We start from the raw sequence: 22,143 nt of genomic DNA on the forward strand, positions 1-22,143 counted from the left end.
GAATGCATGGATATGGAAAGGTGCTTGGTTCATGATCAAAATCGGAATAGGAATCTAAATGATTAGGAATCTAAATGATTTGGAATCAAAATCGAAAGCACTTGGTTCATGATCGAAATCGAAATCGAAATTAAAATTGTAATGGAAATTTAAATCCATAGAGAAGAGTAGGGATTGAGTTTCTATCTAGATTGGACCATTCTTATTCTGCTCCGGAATCAGAATCAAAACGAAATTCCTCTCAATCAAACGATTGGAATGGGAGTCACTCATTCCTATTCTAATTCCAAACCCCCACTCCCTCTAACCATGCACTAAGAGTTTTACATTAACTAAACCTTAATAATAAACCTATACTAAATCTAAACTATATAGATATTGATGAATCTCACTTCTAGTCCTGCTCCCATTATGGTACCTACGTCCACAATGAAGTATCTGAATCTAAAAAAGAAAAGAAGAAGAGATAATGAGCTCAATAGCCCAGTAAGCAATAAGTATTTTTTTTTTTTGATAAAACAAGTAATAGGATAAATAATGATATATTAAAAATAAACATGCAAAGTATATCAATTCAAAATCAAATCAAAATACACAGTACTATTAAAATAATGTGCATGTGAATTCAATCTTTTCAAAATTCATAATTCTTTTGTATATCAATTTCTTTCAAAATATCAAGTTCATCTTAAAATCCATAAATTACGACTACATTTACACCCTATGGCTAGGCCAAAATATTAACTCAGTCAAAGTGCCTTTGCATAACCCCTAATGATAGGATATCAATGTGGCAATATACAATTTCACTGGCAAAATATCGAAATATCAATATACAATCTTTACCAATAGGATATCAAATGCCAACATACAACCCCGACTAATAGGCTATCAAAATACAAACATACAACCCCCTACTAGTAAGATATCGAAATATAGTCTGGCTATGAGTCTAGATTTATCTCAAACCAAATTTTTTTTCAAAAATATATTTCATATTTCAAATCAAAAGATTCATAAATCATGCACATCGAAATCAATTTGGGTATAGTCCACATCAAAATCAATACAGCTAATCATGAATCATTTAATATTCCCAAAAAAGGCATGTTCAATAATTAAATTAATGTGCATCGAATTCATATATCATGAATGATTCAATTTAGAAAATATTTTATAATTTTTTGATAAATATATAAAAAGAGTTATATTACTTATCTTATGAATAGGTCTATTCATTAGCTACTATTTGTGGTGCACAATTTCAGCAGAAATCTCTGCTAGAGTTCAAGAAGACAGATTCAAAGAATGCCTTTAAGAGGCAAGATTGCCAACACATTGGAAGGAGGTCAAAATGCTTTCATTTTGTCCATCATTATGTTGGAAGGGGCCAGGCTTTTGAGTTTTCTTTCAATTCTTTTGCATAGTCTAGAATCCAATCCCAGCAATGTTACGGGGCACAGTGGTGCTCTCACCTGATGAAATCAACCGATAGATCCAAATAATGCCAAAAATCTCATTCAGAATCTAATATTCCAAAATTATATTTTTATCATATTTTCATTATGATTATTTTAAAAAAAAAAATCCTAAGTCCCAATATCCTTATAGGGTTGGCCAAATGGGGTGCCAGATATCCCAATCAATCTAGTCTAAGTTATTTAATTGATCAACTATAAATCAAAAGTCATGTACTACAGAATATATTGATGGTGAAATCTAATGGTGCCCTACTTGGGTTGGGGTAGGGACCAGCACATCATCCAACAGCTATAGATCAGGATCCCCTTCATCGGGTCAATCAAAATCATTGAACTCTAGGATCCAAAAAACTCTAGTAGAGAGAAACTATGTAGAGAATGAAAAATTAGAGAGAGAAAGTTAGAGAAGATAGAGAAGAGAGAAGAGAAGAGAGAGAAACAAACTCTCTCTATCTCTATCTATTTGTTCTTTTACCCTTTTCTTTTTTCTTTTTTTTTTCTTTTCTTTTCTCTCTCATCTTCTCTTGGTTCCTCGATGAAATAGGGGACTCATTAATTGCCCCATTTCCCTAAAATAGGGGAGCCTCCCCAGCTAGCGATGGCTATGGTGGTGGTGGCTATGGCCATGACAGCACAAACCCGCAATCCACAGTCGATAGCGAAGATTGGTGCCAAAGATAAAAACAAGGAATATTAAATCAAATAAAGCTTTTCCTCCTAACCAAAAATCTAATGATAGCTAGCTGAAATCAAAGCTCCAAAGGGTTGAGGAAGAGGATGAGGAGGGTCAATCATACGATGTCGGACTCTTACTTGGCTTTCAACAATCTAAAGCTACAGTGGTGAAAGACGACATTTGGCGAAGACAAGCGAAGATACCAGCAAACCCACAACTCAAGGCTTTGATCATCGATGGAGAGGCCAGGTGAAGCTTCTTCCCTTTAAATAGACTTAGAGAAAGAAGCCAAAGTCCTCGATTTCAAACTTCACTGATTTCATAGCCGCCCCCCCCCCTGCAAGCACGTGCTAGCCAATTTTCTTTCCTAATTTTAGGCTTGAACTAAGCTTATGTGCAAGTCAAATAGATTAGGCCAAGCTCAAATGGGCTAGGTCATCACACTAATGATCCATAACCTCATCTGTCAATTGATAAAAGCCTTTGACATTGCCAAATAAAAAATTGGTGATATCTGTAGTATTTCTAGCTTGTTATACAAAGAAGATACCATAAATATATATTTCATGTATATTCTCAATCTTCGATCGGTTGACATTAAAATAGAAGAAATAAGCAACATTTGTATTATGTCCAAACTTCCCAAAAGAAAACATTCCACTAGTATAGATTCTCTATTTTTCCCTATATCCCTATGAAAACAAACAATACAACAATGATTTTAGTCCAAAAATAATCTTAATCTAATTTTCATGAATCGTGTTGCACGTGTTGTGCAACAGATCAATTTACATACTAATTTACATAATAATAGGAGGCAAGGGTTGAGAACAATGCAAATTCTACAGCATCCAAATGTTTCAGACAGTTAAGGATATATGATCAAATAGCATGCCACAATTACCTTATTGATAACTCCATGGAGGCCCATGACTGCATAAAGCCATCAAGGATGCAATCATCACCATAAGCAATGCCAGGACAATGGCAAGAATGGCAAAAATCTTTAGGAAAAGAAAGGAAACATCATATATTGCAAGGGTTAGAAACCCCAATGTTGTATACTTGAGGCTTCTGAATATTTTAATAGAGATGCGGCAGCTACGATGGAGCCATGTCAGAAGCAGCATGCTAGTTTTAGATACAAAGGTGGCGAATATGAAGAAAGTGCAGACCTTGAGATGGATTGCATGGGCATGTCCCATTTGATCTCCAAGATATCCAAAGAAAATGCCTATTATTCTCGCACTAGCAATGACAGATAAAAAATAAGAAAATTTTAAGGCACGCTCCATCTCTTCTTCTACTATTGTCTCTCTATACCTCTGTCCTCTACTCACTCCTCGTCCTTCTTAGCATCTGGATAAGAAAATTTTTAGATTCATCACAAAAAGTAACATTGGACATTCAATTAACAATAGATAATAGCAATGCATCAAAAACAGGCTACAAGCTAGCAGAAATGGCGACGAATATAATCCAAATGTAATTTGAAAAATAACGATTGATTTGATTGTTTAAAAGCCAAGATAGCATGATGACTACATCTGATTTTAGACAGAGAAATGCATCATTTTCTCTAAAAATAACAAGCACGATCCACATGAATAAGATATGTATCTAACAGTCAATCTTTTGTAGATACAAGCACTCAAAAAAATAAAAAAGAAAAAAAAGATACACCCCTCAAAACTTATTTGATCACTTTTCAAACAGATTCTCATCAGCTTGCCCTAGCAGGTCAATAAACTATCTTTATTAGCAAACTCATAGCTCCCTTTCACCTCCAAATCTAGGAGGTATCATCATTTTAATGAGATTACCATGTAAACAAAAGTACACTGCAGGCATCCTGATGGCTTAGATTGCAGCTGTTAATTGCTACAATTAAAACAAGATACCTAGAAGCCCTTTTTCTCCTTTTTGGTTTCGACCAGTGCATTGCTTTTTAGCTGGTGCGGTTGCAAGTCAGGAAATAAGCCTTAATTTGGCTTGGCGATAAGAAAGCAGAAATTTTTAAGAAATAAAAAAATAAAAAAGCGACTTCAAAAAATATTATAGATGATGTGTATATTTGTCTACATTTAGAAGATTATTACATGTAAAAAAAATTATAGAAGCATCAGAGACAACTAGATAATCAATTATTCAAGTTTTAATTAAATAGTTGCGATTCTTGAATAGTTGTGACATGCAATTGTACAATTTCTAAGTCTTTTCACTAATATGAGACCCTCAACAAACCTATCTGTGATGTGAAAAATTCTCCGTAATGGAACTTGAAAAGAAAAGGGATTGTAAATCAAGGTTATATGATAACCCACCTTTGATAAGGAAAAAAAAAGGTCCATCTTGATATTCCAACTACATACTATTCGAGCATAGGTAGAGTACACATCCCACTGATGATCCTTATCTACACGGCTTCATTCATCTCAACAACCTCTCATATGATGCACCTTAAAATTAGCAGCACAGAAAGTGGAAAACATTTATATAATTTCCAAGGAATGCATCAATGAAGCCTCCATATGCATGTATATATAGAATAGGAAAAAAACTGCCAATGAGATATGTAGCTTCAGGGGTCACAACAAGCCATAGGATGGAGGCCTCCGTACCCACACCCCAAAAAGAACACACACACATACAGAGAGAGAGAGAGAGAGAGAGTTATATGATATGACTGCGTCCAAAACCAGGAAGTTAAGGACTATCTTAAATTCACTGCATCCTTTGTGCTAAATTCACTACATCCTTTGTGCATAACATCCACGCATTTGTCATGTAACAAAACTAACAAATCTTTAAGAGCTCCCAAAAAGATCTAAATATGTCAGTCTCATGCATGAAAAAACACTAAGACTATTGTTTTCTTCTTAACCTTTTTCTGGAACAGATCAGTCACATGATCTTAAAAATTAGTGAATCGTGTGACTAGATCTTATTTCACACTACTATAATAAATATACTATTAATTCACTTTTATATGCACAATACTCTCGTGAAAGATTGAATAAAAGCAATGTTATATGCTTCTCAATTACATCAAAAAAATATATATGCTTCTCAATTATCCTAGCATCTTTCAATAGAAACAATGTCTCTAGTACGCGCAACTTAAGCCAAAAAAATCATAGGATAACAAAACGAAATTCATTCTTCTAAAAATAATCATTCTTCTACATAAATGTGCTCAGCCCCTTGATGGATTCTTTCAAAATAATTAATTACATAGATCTATTCTTATCTTTTGCTAGAAACCTAGCTTTCAATCCCTCCAAAGCAATATTAGCTAAACTAGTACTAAAACTCGTATCAGTTGGCTATCGGTATTAGATGTATGTCCTAGAAACCAATACGGCTGACATATTATAATAAGTCTAGGACATAATTTTATACTTAATATATTGATTTGATCAATAAAAAGATAAATTTAATTTTCATCCAAGAATGATGTATCTTTGAATTGTCCATAGAATTAATACTCCAATATATATTCTCAAGATGTTAAGAATTAGAGGCATGTATAACTATTTCCTAAATGCTTTCGGTCATAGTATTATCATGAGGACGGTGATCGATTCAGATAGATTGATGCACAGATCATTTTTTCGGAGTAGATGAGTCTCTAGTCTACAATGTAGAGACACTGAGTGATGAGTAAGGATAGTTGTTAAAGAACAACTAGTACTGAACGTGACCATACGAGAGATCACTTGGATTTCTACTCGATCATTAGTGATCGTCTCAATGCTGTAGTTGGGTGAATAATCTTTTGATCTGCAATTGCATGATTGCTCGTAGTGTAGCTACTAGAGTTTGACTGACACATAAATATGGTCTAGATGAGTCCTTGTAGTGGATGTTGGTGACAGTTTGTCTACTGTAGGAGTAGGATATGCATCTAGATAGAATCTATCAATCTTGATAAAGAAAATTAGTCCTATGAAATTTGAAAGGCTAAGTCCGAAAATTTGTGGCCACAGTAGTGTGACTAATAAAAAAGAATTTTTATGAGGATCATAATTGAACTTGAACTAATCGAATCTATCATATGACTGATGATGAGATTTGACGATTTATCCATGATCTGTCATCTAATCGGGACTCACGATAGAGAGACTAAATCACATATAAACTATAACTTGAGATTTTTTTCGATTGTATTGGGTTGTCACACATACTACTAGATATCACTGGTGGATTGTGAGAGCACACTAAGATTGCTCAGGATCAATAATCCTTGATGAGTTAGAGTGAAATTGTTCCAATCCATTGAAAAGAGTTTCAATGATACTATGATATAAATCATGATATATCTCATACCACACAGAATTAAACTTTTGGGGTCATACAACAAAAGGATTAGATCTGAAATAAACAATTAGACTTCTGAAGTCTCAATTGAATTTAAAAAAATCCTATTGGATTCAGGATAACCTTGCTAGCACACGACTGAACCCAATTTTCTCTTCGCACTTGAATTACTTATTTGATAAGATTAATTTAAGTTAATTACCTACTAATAACCTAAAAGAATTAGATTTATTGGGCTCCAATTTGTGGGTTCCTAGAGTTTTGGATCAAATGCATTAAGGGTTCAAACTCTTAATCAATTATCTTGATTGTTTGCATGGGGTGCCACTTGATTTGATCAAGTTGGGCATGCCCACTTAAAAGAAGGCGTGTGGGACCAGCATGGGGCGTCCCCTAAGCCCCATGTGACATGTGAAAAAGTGGATGCAAAGATTTCAATAGTTGGTGCCTAATGGATCTCCTAAAAAGGATCAAGTATCTAAGGCTACAAGGATTCCTAATGCAAGTAAGATTTATATTAAGGGGCTATTTGGTTTTGAATAGGATTCAAACTTTTTATCTATTTAAAAGAACCTTCTCTAGGGCTCTTAATATCAAATTTTTAGCGGCCCACGCCTCCCATAAGATCTCCCCATGCCTCCCTCTCTTCTCCCTTTTGGATCCAATGCTTAAAGAGCTTGGGTGTCCTCCATCTCCATGCCCAAGAGAAGCTTAGGCATCTCCTCTTGCTTACTGATTTTCAGACCTTGGTTGCTACAAAATAAAGAAAAGGAGAGCAAGAGAAGAAAAGAAGAAAAAGATCAAGAAAAAGATCAAAGAGTTAATCATGACCCAGGCTTCATTCAGATTCATAGGGTGATTGTTCTTGAAAAAGAAAGATCAACACCAAAGAAAACTATTCCAGACTGATCCTGAGTAAATATTCGTAGAGATCGGATACTTGCACGACTAAGGAAGAACTTATTCTTTTTCAGATTCAGATTTGAAGAAAGAAATTATGAAACAAGCATGTGATTCGATCGCATATTTAATTCAAAATAAAATTCAGCATGTGTTCAATTTCAGTATGTGAAGTAAATCCATATGTTCTATATTTAGTACATGCATGATTTAGATTAAAATATGTTAATCTTCTATTCTGTTGTATTGTTTAGAAAAAAAAATTAAAACATACATACACACCCCTACACGAAATTTCAATAGTAGTATCAGAGCCATAGATTTCATATGCATGAAATTGACATATATGTTTTGAAAAGAGTTTCAAAATCTGATTTTTCTTGATACATGAGATATATAGATAATTATTTTGAATCTAAAATTTATTTTAAATTTAATTTACAGTTTATATATTCGATATGTAAAGGCGTGCATAGATCTAAAATCTGTTCTCGATCGATTTCTAGTTCATGTATATATGATATATAGATGCATGTATAAATCTAAAAATTATTTTGACCAAATTTATGATTTATATATGAGATGTATGATTACATATTTAGGTCTAAAAATTAGTTTTAATATGATTCATGATTTATATATGAGATACATGATATCATGTTATGATCTGAATTTTTATTTAGGTCTGAATTTTACATACATATATGAGATATATGCTTATATATTAAATCTGAAAATTAGTTTCATAATTTAAAACTTACTTTTCATGCAAAAAAATTAGATTTGAAATTTAATTTTAAAATTTAAAATTTATATTTGTGCATGAGGATTTTGGTCATGAAAAAAATCAAAAAATAGGTCATGTAATTAGATTGCATATAGAATTTATGAGTTGAACATAATGGGTCTAATTTGATTAAGTGATTGATCAAATCGAGTCAAGTGTTGACTAGGATTAGGTCAATTAAGTTTTAAGATCATACAATTGTTGTTGATCAAATCAATTAAATCCATATATAGAACGATTAACCTAAGGATCTAATTTTGCTCAATAGCTTGAGCCTGATTCATTTAAGCAACCTATTTGGATCAATTGATCTATTGGTATCTAAGACAAGTAATTGAGAGGTAGTTATTTAATTGATTCTGTTCACTTATCTGGCCAATTTATTGGTGTATAAGACAAGCAATGGGGGGACCCCACCGATCACCACTTACCTGATCAATTTGAAAAATTGAGTCTTAAATAAGATTGTTTGACGGTTTGGTTTAACCCATACCAATTAGATCGGTCATATGATGACTGATTAGATAAGACCTAAATCTAAATATTTTCATAAATATTAAGTCTATAGATCTTCCATCGTTGTAAATGTGCGGGCGTGGTATTGATTTTGATTGTTATCAGCTGGTCACAATGGTTCAGTTGCATCGAAAATATGTAACCACTTTATTAGCAAAAAGTTGCTCCAGGATAAGGATAGCGTTGGGCTCAATAACTATTAGGTGAGGATCCCAGATGGCTTTGCACCTGTTGTGAATAGTGGGTTAGATTTAACTAAAAAGTATGGTTAATAAGTGTTAGGTGAGCCCATATAACTTAGAGACCAAGTTGCTACAACATACTTAGAGAAATATCTAGGTAAAGAGTTATCCATGCATCAGTGTGCATGTTACCAATAACTGTTAGTGAGATAATAGCATCGGTGGGACTGCAGCATCTACTAAAAATTCAGTTGTTGCATTAAGATTTTCATTTTTCACTGGGAGAGTGGAGGGATCCGAAAAATAGTGGAAGTTATTATTTGCTTCTTAAAATCTCTAAAGCAAATATAAATTTAAAGTACAAAAATCTAACTTGAATCTCTACTCTCGTAGTTAAATCATATCAACTTCAAACCCTCTAGCCCGCATCCTTGAGTCCAATTATTTGATCAGAACCAATTTTAGAGACTAACTAAGAAACTTCAGGATTGTCTTGACTTCTGAAAAATTAAGCCATATACTTGATCAGAAACCCCTAATGTTACCAAACCATCCTACTACTGAGCAAAGAACAGCTTATGAAAAGTAGATGGATGAAGACAGTCAGGTTAAGTACTATATGCTGACTTCCATATCAAACGAGTTGCAGAATCAGTATGAGCATATACCCACTGTCAAGGCTGTAATCACTCACCTACAAGAGTTGTATGATGAGCAGAGCCATACAGCGTGCTTCGAAATGTCTAAGAGACTCTTCAATTTGAAGATGCACAAAGGACAGTCAGTCTATGAGCACTATATGACAATGATCAAGAATATTGAGGAGCTTAGGAAGCTTAGACTTGATATGCAAAAGGAATTGCAGATAGATTTGATCCTTCAAACCCTTACGAGTTCATATAGTCAATTTATTATAAATTTTTATATGAACGAACTTGATTGCACTATATCTGAATTAGTCAACATGTTAGTCTCTACTGAGAAAACCTCGAAGAGTTTAAGGGGTACTGTTCTTGCTATAGAGTGGACTTCTTTATTCAAGAGAAAGTCTGGTTGGAAGAAGAAGAGTAAATCCATTAAGAAGCAGAAGAAAGAGAGCAAGCCAAAGAAGGACATTTCGAATAAGGCTGAAGCAAAAGGAAAATATTTTCACTATGATGCTGACAGTCACTAGAGGAGAAACTGTCCACTCTATCTAGAGAGCTTAAAGATCAAAAGGGATAACAAACCTTCAGAAAGAATGCTCATAATTGAATCTAACCTTACAGTTTCTTCTACTTTTAGTTGGATATTGGACTATGGTTCAAGTACTCATATATGTACTTCAATGCAGGGTCTAATAAAAAGTAGAAGATTGAGAGAAGGTGACATGATCCTTCAGATCGACAATGGAGCAAAAATTACTGTAGAAACCATTGGCACTTATCCTCTTCAATTATCGTCAGGATTTAGATTAGATTTGAAAGACTGTTATTTTATTCCAGTAGCTAGTTGGAATTTGATTTTCATATTTGTGCTAGCACAGGATGGTTTTGATTTTAATTTTAATAAAGATTTTTATTTTATTTATTTATGAAATAAATTGATTGCACATGATCTTTTAATTGATAGTTTTTACCACTTGCATGTTGATGTGAATGTGAATTTGAATAAACAAATAGTGAGTGTCATAGGTCAAAAGAGATCCAAAGATGAAATTAATCAAAAGTACTTGTAGCATCATAGACTAGATCATGTTGGAGAGAATAGGATAAACAAACTGCAAAAGGATGGGATCCTTACCTCTTTTGATTTAGAGTTGTATCTAGCTTGTAAATCTTGTCTTTAAGAAAAAATGACCAAGTTACCTTTTGTGGGATATGGAGAAAGGACCATCGAGTTACTTGTCCTGGTACACAATGACATGTGTGGGCCATTTGATGTGCAGGCCAGGAGTGGTTATATCTACTTCATCATCTTTATTGATGATCTATTTCAGTATGAGTATGTATATCTGATGAAATATAAGTTTGAAGCCTTTAAAATTCTAAAGAATTTAGATACGAAGTAAAGAAATAAACAGGCAAATTCATTATGGTTCTTCAATCTGATCGAGGAGGTTAATACCTTAGTCAAAAATTTTTAAGATATCTTAAAGACAATTGCATAATCTCTCAATAGACTCCTCCTGAAACATCTCAACTCAATGGGATATCCGAAAGGAGAAATAGGACCCTATGAGATATGGTCAGGTCCATGATGAGCTTCACTAATTTATCCTTATATGTTTGGAGATATATCTTATTAACTATAATTTATTTATTGAATAGGATTCCATCCCACATCATATGAGATATGATATGGTAAGAAGCTGAGTCTAGATTATCTTAAAATTTGAGGATATCTTACCTATGTCAAGAGACAGATTGGCTGATAAATTAGAAGATAGATCTGTGATAGCTCATTTTATTGGTCCAAAAGAATCAATAAGATACTACTTCTACTTTTCATAAGATCACAATGTGATTGTGAGCTGAAATATCATATTTTTAAAAAATTAATTTATCTAGGATGGTGGTAGTTGGAGGTTAGTTGAGCTTGAAGAGAAGGTCTCTGAAGAGCAAAGAGCTATGGATCCTTAGGAACCCCTTATTCATGAGCCAGTAGTTGATGTTCCTCCACCACCTTGTAGATCTAACAGGATCTTCCGACCTCCTAAAAGATATATGGGTATGCTTATGGAGGAAGTAAAAAAAATATTCCTTATGGGAGATAAGGATCATGGTGATGATCCTAATATCTTTGATGAGACGATGTCTGACATCGATTTCAAAAAATGATTAGATGTAATGAAGTCAGAAATTAACTTAGTACACTTGAACTAAGTATGGACCTTAGTGGATCTATTCGAAGGTGTAGTACCCATTGGGTGTAAATGGATCTACAAAAAAAAAAATAAATATAGATGGTAAGATAGAGACCTATAAAGCTAGGCTCGTAGTAAAAGGTTATAATCAGTGTGAAGATATTGACTATCAAAATATCTTCTCGTCCGTAGCCTACTGAAATCCATCCGCACTCTGCTTGCTTTTGTAGCTTATTATGATTATGAAATCTAGCAGATGAATGTAAAAACTATTTTTCTGAATGGATATCTTTAGAAAGATATCTATATGAAGCACTTTTGGGTTTTACATTAGGTAATGGTGATCACCGAGTCTGCAAGCTGCAAAGGTCCATATATGGATTAAAGCAAGCTTCTCGAAATTGAAATCTTCATTTTGATGAAGCGATCAAATCATTTGATTTTATCAAGAATGAAGAGAAATTTTGTGTATACAAAAAGATCAGTGGGAGCACAATAATATTCCTCGTATTGTATGTAGATGATATTTTTCTTATTAGGAATGATATTTTCATGCTGACCTTAGTCAAAAGATGGTTATCTAAAGAATTCTCCATGAAAGATCTAAGGGAAACATCCTATATTCTTGTAATAAAGGTCTATAGGGACAGATCTAAAAAGATGCTAGACCTATCACAAAAATTATACATAAAAAAGTACTAAAGAGGTTCAGTATGAAAAACTCTAAAAAAAGACTCTTACCTCTAAAGTATGGTATTCATCTTTCCAAGGTGATGTATCCAACCACATTTGAGGAAGTTCAGTGTATGAATAGGATTTCTTATATCTCGATCATAGAGAGCCTCATGTATATCGTGTTGTATACTCGATCTGATATTGTCCTTGCTGTGAGTATCACGAGCAGATATTAGTCGAATCTAGATGAGGAGCACTGGATGCTATGAAGAACATCCTTAAGTACTTAAAAAGAATTAAAAATTTGTTCATAGTCTTTGAAGAAGTTTTTGAGTTGCAAGTCGAGGGATATACTGATTCAGACTTCATATCTAATCCTGATAATAGAAAGTCTACGTTAGGATATATGTTCGCATGCAATGATGGTGTAGTCAGCTGAAAAAGTTTCAAGCAACATATCATAGCTGATTCGATCACAGAAGCTGAATATGTCGCTGCTTCGAATGCTGTAAAAGAAGGCTTCTGGTTCAAGAAGTTCATCGTAAAGCTTGGAGTAATGACATCAGATGCCATACCACTTTATTGCGACAACAATGGATCTATAGCACTTGCTAAGAAGTCGATGTATCATCAAAAATTAAAATACATCGAGCAACAGTTCTATATCATACACGACTATCTCGAAAAAAAATATATCAAGGTGCGAAGAGTAGACTCCATGGATAACATGAATGATCCGCTGACAAAGCAATTGAGCCAGCTAAAGATGGAAGGCTATCTTGAGAAGGTGAGACTTAGATTAGTGGTCAATTGGCTTTAGTCCAAGTAGGAGCTTGTGAGACGTATGTCCTAGAAGTCAATATGGCTGACACATTGTAATAAATCTAAAGCACAATTTATACTTAATACATTGATTTGATCAATAAAAGGATAAGTTTAATTTTCATTCAAGAGTGATGTGTCCTTGAATCATATATGAAATTAATACTTCGATACATATTTTTAAGGTGTTGAGAATTAGAGGTATGTATAATCAATTTTTAAATACTCTCGATCATAGTATCATCATGAGGATGGTGATCGATCCGAATAGATCGATATACAGATCGCTTCCTTCAGAATAGATGAGTCTCTGATCTACGATGTAGAGACATTGAGCAATGAGTACGAATAGTTGTTAGAGAACAACTAGTACTGAGCATGATCATACGAGAGATCACTTGAATTTCTGCTCGATTGTCAGTGATCATCTTGATGATGTAGTTGTGTGAATGGTCTTTGGACCTGCGATAGCATGATTGCTCGCAGTGTGGCTGCTGGAGTTTGACGGATACATAAATATAATCTCGATGAGTCCTTGTAGTGGATGTTGGCGGTAGTTGGTCCACTGTAAGAGTAGGATACGTATCTAGATAGAATCTATCGATCTTGATAGAGAGGAGTAGTCCTATAAGATTTGAAAGGCTAAGTCCGAGAGTCTATGGTCACAACAGTGTGATTAATAGAAAAGAATTTCTATGAGGATCACAATTGGATTTGAGTTAATCGAATCTATCATACGACTGATAATGAGGTTTGAAGATTTATTCATGACCTGCCATCTAGTCGAAACTCACGATAGAGGGACTGAATCACATGTGAACTACACTTTGAGATTTTTTTTTGATTTTACTGAGTTGTCACTATATACTGCTAGGTGTCACTGATGGATTGTGAGAGTTCACTAGGGTTGCTTAGGATCGATAATCCTTGATGAGTTAGAATAGAATTATTTCGATCCATTAAAAAGAGTTTCAATGATACTATGATAGAAATCATGATATATCTCACTACCAGATAGAATTGAATCTATGAGATCACACAACAAAGAAATTAGATCTGGAATAAGCAATTAGACTTATGAAATCTCAATTGAGTTTAAAGAAACTCGATTAGATTCAGAATAATCTTGCTAGCACATGGTTGAATCCAATTTTTTTTTTATACTTGAATTACTTATTTGAGAAGATTAATTCAAATTAATTATCTGCTAATAACCTAAATGAATTAGATTCATTGGGCTCTCATTTATGGGTCTCTAGGATTTTGGATCAAATGCATTAAGAGTTCAAATCTTTAATCAATTATCTTGATTGTTTGTATGGGGCGCCACTTGATTTGATCAAGTTGGACGTGCCCACTTAAAAGAGGATGTGTGGGACCAGCATGGGGCATCCTCTAAGCCCCATGTAACATGTGAAAAAGTAGATGCAAAGGCTCCAATAGTTGGCACCTAATGGATCTCCTAAAGAGGGTCAAATATCTAAGGCTACAAAGATTTCTAATGCAAGTAGGACTTGTATTAAGGGGCTATTTGGTTTTGAATAGGATTCAAACTTTTTGTCTATTTAAAGAGGTCTTCTCTAAGGCTCTTTATATCAAATTTTTAATAGCCCACGCCTCCCATAAGATCTCCCCACACCTCCCTCTCTTCTCCCCTTTGGATCCAACGCCCAAAGAGCTTGGACGTCCTCCATCTCCATGCCCAAGGAGAGCTTGGGCATCCCCTCTTGCTTGTTGATTTTCAGACCTTGATTGCTGCAAAATCAAGAGAAGGAGAGCAAGAGAAGAAAAGAAGAAAAAGATCAAAAAAAAGATCAAAGAGTTGATCATGATCTAGACTTCATTCAGATTCGTAAGATGATTGTTCTTAAAGAAAAAAGATCAACACTAAAGAGGGATATTCTAGGTTAATTCTGAGTGGATACCTATAGAGGTCAGGTACTTGCGCGGTTAAAAGAGAATCCACTCTCTTCCAGATCTAGATTCGAAGAAAGAAATTATGAAACAGGTATGTAATTTGATCATATATTTAATTTCAGCATAAAATTCAGCATGTATTCAATTTCAACATATGAAGTAGATCCATATATTCTATATTTAATATATACATGATTCAGATAAAAAAATATTTTAATCTTCTATTCTGCTGTATTATTTTTAAAAAAAAAATAAAATATACATGCATGTCCCTATACGAAATTTCAACAACCGATATACTAGTTCAACACCCTACCGACACATGGTATGCCTTGACATACTAATCGAAGGACCAATATGCCTTTTTTGTTTTTTTTTTGCCTTTTTATTTTTTCTTTTCTCATTTTTTTGATTTGTGGTTAAAAATTGTAATGGAATTCTTTGTTAATTTCTAATTTAATCTGGTTTGACATGTATTTGATGTCTTTTTGATGTTTTTCTTATCATGATATGCAATAATAGTAGACCAAATGACTAATCAATATATTTATAAGTAAAAATATATAAAATATATTTATAAGTAAAAACATATGAAATATTGAATGGATTTGAATGTATGTTAAGTACAAAATATATATCGATGTCTAAAATCTAGTGGAGTGTTAATGCGACTTGGAGATGTTGGGATCATAATAGTATCTCTAGAAAAGTATCACACCAAATCTCCATATCATGATAGACCTCCAAGATCTCTCTGGGTTCCACTGGATAATTCATCTGGGAAGAGTAATCCATCTAACTCGGAGATCCCTCTAGGCTGGTCATCCAAAAATGCCCATAGCAAAATCTGACCCGAAAGATGGTTGAGGCTATGAAGGATAGTAACCACTCGAGTATGATATTTCGGATGATCCTAATGCATAGGGGTCATAGGCTACTGATGTGGAATAGAGTCCCATGTGTGACTTAGAGCCAAATATGTTAAAATTCATTTAATAACCAAAAAACATAGAACAACGAAAAGAATTCTATTGCATCAAAATTTTCATCTTGCTAATGCTCAAATTTTTGTCTTATTCATCAAAGGATAGTAACCACTCAGAGCCAAATATGTTAAAATCCATTTAATAACCAAACGACATAGAGAAACCAAAAGAATTCTAATGCATGAAAATTTTCACCTTGCTAATGCTCAAATTTTTGTCTTGTTCATTCAAGGTTTGTTAAGGCGCCTTTTCTAATAGTATGCGTCTGCCTCCAAGCATAAAAATGTTGAAGCTTAAAAAAAGATTTATTATTATTTTTTTGGTTGAGATAAGGAGGGTGCTAATCCTTGCCTTCCACCTTTTTTCCACCTCACCCCTCATAGGCCAACTTCAATAAAAATTGAACATACTCCTTGTGCAAGTGGCAAAGGGCGAAACCATGCATCCGAGCAAGTGCCTAGTAGTAGTGGAGTAAAAGAGAGAAATTGTAACATCTCTACACTTTTTAACCTATGATTTGAGAAGAAACTTGTTCAAAAGACAGAAATGGCTGAACACAAAATAGGTGTTTGTTGGATGACATAAAGATTTCAACCAGATGAACTGCTCAAGAAATGACAACTATCCAAATACTTGTCCAACTATAAGCTAGGGCCACCAAAAACAGCTGCATATAATTGAATAATACCTGCTCAACCCTAGAAGGCAACTGTAAATGACAAATCTAGCTTATGGGTAAAAGATCACCCAGAAAAAAGACTTTGAAGTCATGGCATCATCCTTTAATCAATTTATCACATATGTATCATTAATAAACTAAGAACTTACCATGCTCTAATTCGTACATCGTACATAGTATGAAAGATCATCAACAATTTTCAAGATACATTCTAATTTAAAAAATCAGCATCAGACTTACAGTAGAAGATAACGCAAGTACTAAGATATATCACTGTTTCTCAACTCAAGCGCAATTTCCTTGGTCATACTGCTCATTGGATGATAGAACTTGCACCAAAGTTTTGAATGAAAGAGCTTTTGGCACACTATGTATGTACTTAGATATGTAGGTAATTATTTATCAACATATACATACATATAACATGCATATATGCATAAGCCGGCCACATGCACTTCAGGTGAAAAAAATGTTCCTTGGATGGTTTGAGTGAAATTCAAGTTTTTACATAGAATCCAAATAATGGAGCGACAATCCTAGATGAAGAGAGTATTTCAATTTAGTTATTTATATATTTATTTAACAAATAATTTTTTATTAAATGTTGAGCTGTTGTTCAAATTAACAAGATTCATTATTTTACTTCATTATCTTTATTATATTGGAAGGGTCATAAATTTTGGCAGCTTAACTAGAGGTAGCTTATGAGTTCATAGGTGTAATTAACGAATGTAGTTAACCAAATTTCAAATAGGAACCTTAAGAAACAATTTTCTCACTTTTAACTGAGAACCTTTAATACGAACTCTTGTTTCTCATGACTTAGGTGACAGTCACCCACAAGATTAGATTCACCATTTGTTGTGGTTCATAATATTTCACTTTGTTTCTATCTTTTTAACTTTCTTTTTGATTATCTTCTAGGGTGGGGTTTGGAGGATCTTATGTAGGTACTTTGTGTAAAAAAATCAGAAAAAAAATCATATATTACCTATAAATAACATCATCAGTTTTCTGGTAATATAGATATTGCTAGTAAAAGTGAAAAAGGGCTATAATTGAAGTTTTTTTTTTCAGTACATATTATTCACTAGTGGGATGAGAGGAATAACTGACTGAAAACCTCTATTTGGAGCTAGTTATCGTAACATGACAAATTCAGTAGTAAAATGGAATTGTGCAAAAATTAGAATGTTGAAAGCTAACTTATACAGCATGGGATATGGGAACAATAATATTGCCAAGATTATCATAAAAGAGAACATATAGAAACCTAAGATGTTTATGTAATTCAAAGTTCACCATACCAACTCTGAATTCATATTGACTGCTGTATTGGCTTCAGCTATTTTGAGCACACCTCTACCAGTGGTTGTTGTAGGAAAATTTTACTACTGTCATAGATAACTTTTGAGTCATTATACTAATCTTCAGAATATACTGCCTTAAATGAAAAAAAGAAGTCCTTAACACAAAATTTAGCCAGAGTATTTGATCTAATGGATTGTTGCTGGTGTGACCATGGTACTTGCTTGCCTCTTCAGGAAGGTTCTGAGGCATATAAGATGTGGGGCGCTCATCTTCTCCACCACAAGATGTTTCAGCTTGTAAATGATGATGCAACTAGAGGAAGGCAACAAAGCCCTCTGACTTAAAAATTATAGAAAATGATACATACATATGCAAATTATGCCAAATCCACATTTATATATGCATTTTTTGTATGATGGAAATTCCGATAGAAACAAATAGCATGGGTGCATGAAAAACCAAATGTTCACTTAACCCTGCATATACATATTGGTCAATCATTCTTACTAAGGCATAACTAAAAGCATCGACATCTCAATAATTCAGAGTATATCATGAGTTTGAAGAATGAATCTAATCAATATGCTCGTAAAGAAATTTTAAAAAAAAATCACATAAAAATAAACAGACATTGGAGCAACTATCTCTACATAAACTCTAAGAATTGTGTGTTAACCATTGCAATAATCTTGTATTGTCCAAGTAATTTCAAGAATCAGATGTTTTACTATCACAACTAGGGGAGTATGTGAGAATCTTTTCCCCTCTTCAAGGATAAAGTGTTTTCTTTCTTCCACCTTCTAGTTACTTTCACTTCTTTCTTTCCTTAATTGATGATCATCTTTGCTAGTGTTAATCAATCAAAATCTCAATGACATAACAGAGGTAGTGAGTAGTTAACCTTGCAATGATGTCCTCACTGGCATGGCTGCAGATGGCAACAATGTGTTTTCCATCTCAAAGACAGATGTCATCAAAATGAAGCTAAAATTTGTGGCGCCTAATTTATAAGGTACATGAAATGGTGCCAGGGAAGTAACTGTGCCTTCTTCTGATTCAAATTTTGAGAATCGTTTTATGCGTCTCGTGCTTATCTTCTTCAATGATTTTTATAAAAGAGATCGGAGACAAGGTATTCCAATTGCAGCCTGGGAAACATGGACATGGATCGATAGGGAAAAGGGACAATCAACTGTTTAGAAAATTAACCATTTGGAAGTGAATGTGGCAAGTTGAAAGTCTTAGCATATATTTTCATAGACAATCCTTCATATATTAAAAGATAGAAAGAAAATAAGAAAGTGAGGATTCACTTCATATGCTTCTGAATCTTCAGGAGCCACACCTAAGAGAATTTTGTCACCAGAAGCTCTTCTTCCCAGCTGAGCCTCCAAGACCTCCATCCGAAAAAAAAAGAGAAAGGGAAGCATGGAACGGCTTAGCATCAATAACTAGAAAGGCAGGGAAACATGGATATCAACTCCTATAACCATCTTTGTATCAAATTCACTTACCTCGTTACTGCCGTGGGAGCCCTTCCCCTCCGCTGCACCTGCCGCGGGCCAACCAGATCCGCACCTGGGACGCAAGCATCCACTGTCGGGCACTCGGCACTCCCAGCCAGCACAATTTTATCAGCCGCGCCTCTCCCACTGTCCTGTGCAGCAACACCCTCCTGTGGCTACCCAAAAGTGGATTGGATCACTCTAAAGCTACACATAAACGGCATGGGACAAGAAGCAATCTACCTCATGGACTTCAGGGCAGCTCTGCTGGGTTGTCGGATCTATCTCGGCTTCCGCCCCTTTTGGCAGCTGGCCCTCGACGTCTTCGCCACAGTTCACCTGAAAAAGTAGAAGATTAGAAGCAAATGAGCTGCCGAAATATTGGTATATGGATTTGAGAGCGAGGATTCGTCTACCTCATCACTTCCGTAGCCACTTGCGTTCTTGGCATAGGGGATGGCAATGAATCCAAGGACTTGGAGAGCAGCGAGAATGGAGAAGACAGCCATGTTTTCTCGGAGATCGATGGGCGTGGCCTAAGGGGCCTATTTACTATTTATAGATCCCACATCGATTATTTGTCGGAAAGATCTACGAATTTAAAAAATATCATCTGCTAGAAGTACGAGGCCAAGAGTTGTTGTTCTTGCTTCCATCCTTGCCGTTGTTCAATGGGAGATCATTCAGCTGAGCGTGCTGAGCAATGGGAGGTGGGGCGTTCTGAGCAATGAGAACTTCCCCCTTCTGCTGCCATTCTTAATGGAAGTTCTCTTCTTGCCCCTTTGGCGCGCAATTCCTAATGGAAGTTCCCATAGGCCGGTGCAGAGATTCGAGCAATGAAAAGTTTCATTCTTAAATGTAGTTTCCTTCTTACCCGTTAGGCCTGTGCGGGGGTTCGACCAACAGAAAGTTCTCTTCTTGCCCCCTTAATGCCATTCTCAACGAAAGTTTCCTTCTTGCCCCTTAGGCCCGTGCAAAGGTTCTGTGCTGAAAGCAATAGAAACTTTTGGCCCGCAGGGATGATTTCATGTAGCGAGTTACTGAGCAATATTTTCATTCGTTTTAATTTTTTTTTTTTTTTTCTCCTAATCTTCAGACATATCTACTGTACACAAATTGATCTGATGCCTCGACAGGAGTTCATCTTCGGATCATAACTCATCGAGCGGTTGGTGGTCTTTACCTCATGCCTTTCAATCTACCTTGGATGGTTCGAGGTCAAGACCGAGATGGCTTATGGCACCTATCATGTAGCATCCGTCCTCATCCACAAAGATTTAGAGATCATGCACCTCAAATACCAAATCCCTTCTGAGTTCTAGTAAGGACTCGCCAGCTTTGGTGATTGAATGTCTGATCCCCCTTTCGGTTAGACTGGACTCTATGAGGAGTCCCACAGAGCCAACCTAAGACTACCCTTCCATTTTTTATTGTACAAATTCCTAATGGAAGTTCCCATAGGCCGGTGCAGAGATTCGAGCAATGGGAAGTTCCATTCTTAAATGTAGTTCCCTTCTTACCCGTTAGGTCTGTACGGGGGTTCGACCAATGGGAAGTTCCCTTCTTGCCCCTTAGTGCCATTCTTAACGGAAGTTCCCTTCTTGCCCCTTAGGCCCGTGCAAAGGTCCTGTGCTGAAAGCAATGAGAACTTTTGGCCCGCAGGGGCGGTTCCATGCAGCGAGTTGCTGAGCAATGTTTACATTCGTTTCAGTTTGCTTCTTTATTTCTCCTAATCTTCGGGCATATCTACTGTACACAAGTTGATCTGACGCCTCGGCAGGAGTTCATCTTTGGGTCATAACTCGTCGAGCGGTTGGTGGTCTTTACCTCATGCCTATCAATCTACCTTGGATGGTTCGAGGTCAAGACCGAGATGGCTTATGGCACCTATCATGTAGCATCCGTCCTCATCCACAAAGATTTGGAGATCATGCGCCTCAAATACCAAATCCCTTCTAAGTTCTAGTAGGGACTCGCCAGCTTTGGTGATTGAATGTCTGATTCCCCTTTCGGTTAGACTGGACTCCCTAAGGCTACCCTTCCATTTTTTATTGTACAAATTCCTAATGGAAGTTCCCATAGGCCGGTGCAGAGATTTGAGCAATGGGAAGTTCCATTCTTAAATGTAGTTCCCTTCTTACCCGTTAGGCCTATGCGGGGGTTCGACCAATGGGAAGTTCCCTTCTTGCCCCTTAGTGCCATTCTTAATGGAAGTTTCCTTCTTGCCCCTTAGGCCCGTGCAAAGGTCCTGTGCTGAAAGCAATGAGAACTTTTGGCCCGCAGGGGCGGTTCCATGCAGCGAGTTACTGAGCAATGTTTTGATTCGTTTCAGTTTGCTTCTTTTTTTCTCCTAATCTTCGAGCATATCTACTGTACACAAGTTGATCTGACGCCTCGGCAGGAGTTCATCTTCGGGTCATAACTCATCGAGCAGTTGGTGGTCTTTACCTCATGCCTATCAATCTACCTTGGATGGTTCGAGGTCAAGACCGAGATGGCTTATGGCACCTATCATGTAGCATCCGTCCTCATCCACAAAGA

At 35.4% G+C, this 22,143-nt stretch overlaps 1 non-coding gene across 4 annotated transcripts; it reads right to left on the bottom strand.

The window, feature by feature from the left end:
- Positions 1 to 2,970: 2,970 nt before the first annotated feature.
- LOC105051304 (uncharacterized) lies at positions 2,971 to 20,496 on the bottom strand. Of its 4 annotated transcripts, none has more exons than XR_012134556.1 (5): positions 20,019 to 20,496; positions 19,846 to 19,941; positions 19,612 to 19,778; positions 19,443 to 19,494; positions 2,971 to 3,516 (listed from the first exon to the last, which is right to left on the bottom strand). It is a non-coding gene; the product is annotated as an uncharacterized protein (transcript). The 4 variants fall into 4 exon arrangements; XR_012134555.1 differs by having other exon boundaries at positions 19,411 to 19,494; XR_003801867.2 differs by lacking the exon at positions 2,971 to 3,516 and having other exon boundaries at positions 19,291 to 19,494; positions 19,612 to 19,772.
- Between the last annotated feature and the right edge of the window lie 1,647 nt (positions 20,497 to 22,143).

This window comes from Elaeis guineensis, chromosome 9, assembly GCF_000442705.2.
Source record: "Elaeis guineensis isolate ETL-2024a chromosome 9, EG11, whole genome shotgun sequence".
Classification (NCBI taxonomy): domain Eukaryota; kingdom Viridiplantae; phylum Streptophyta; class Magnoliopsida; order Arecales; family Arecaceae; genus Elaeis; species Elaeis guineensis.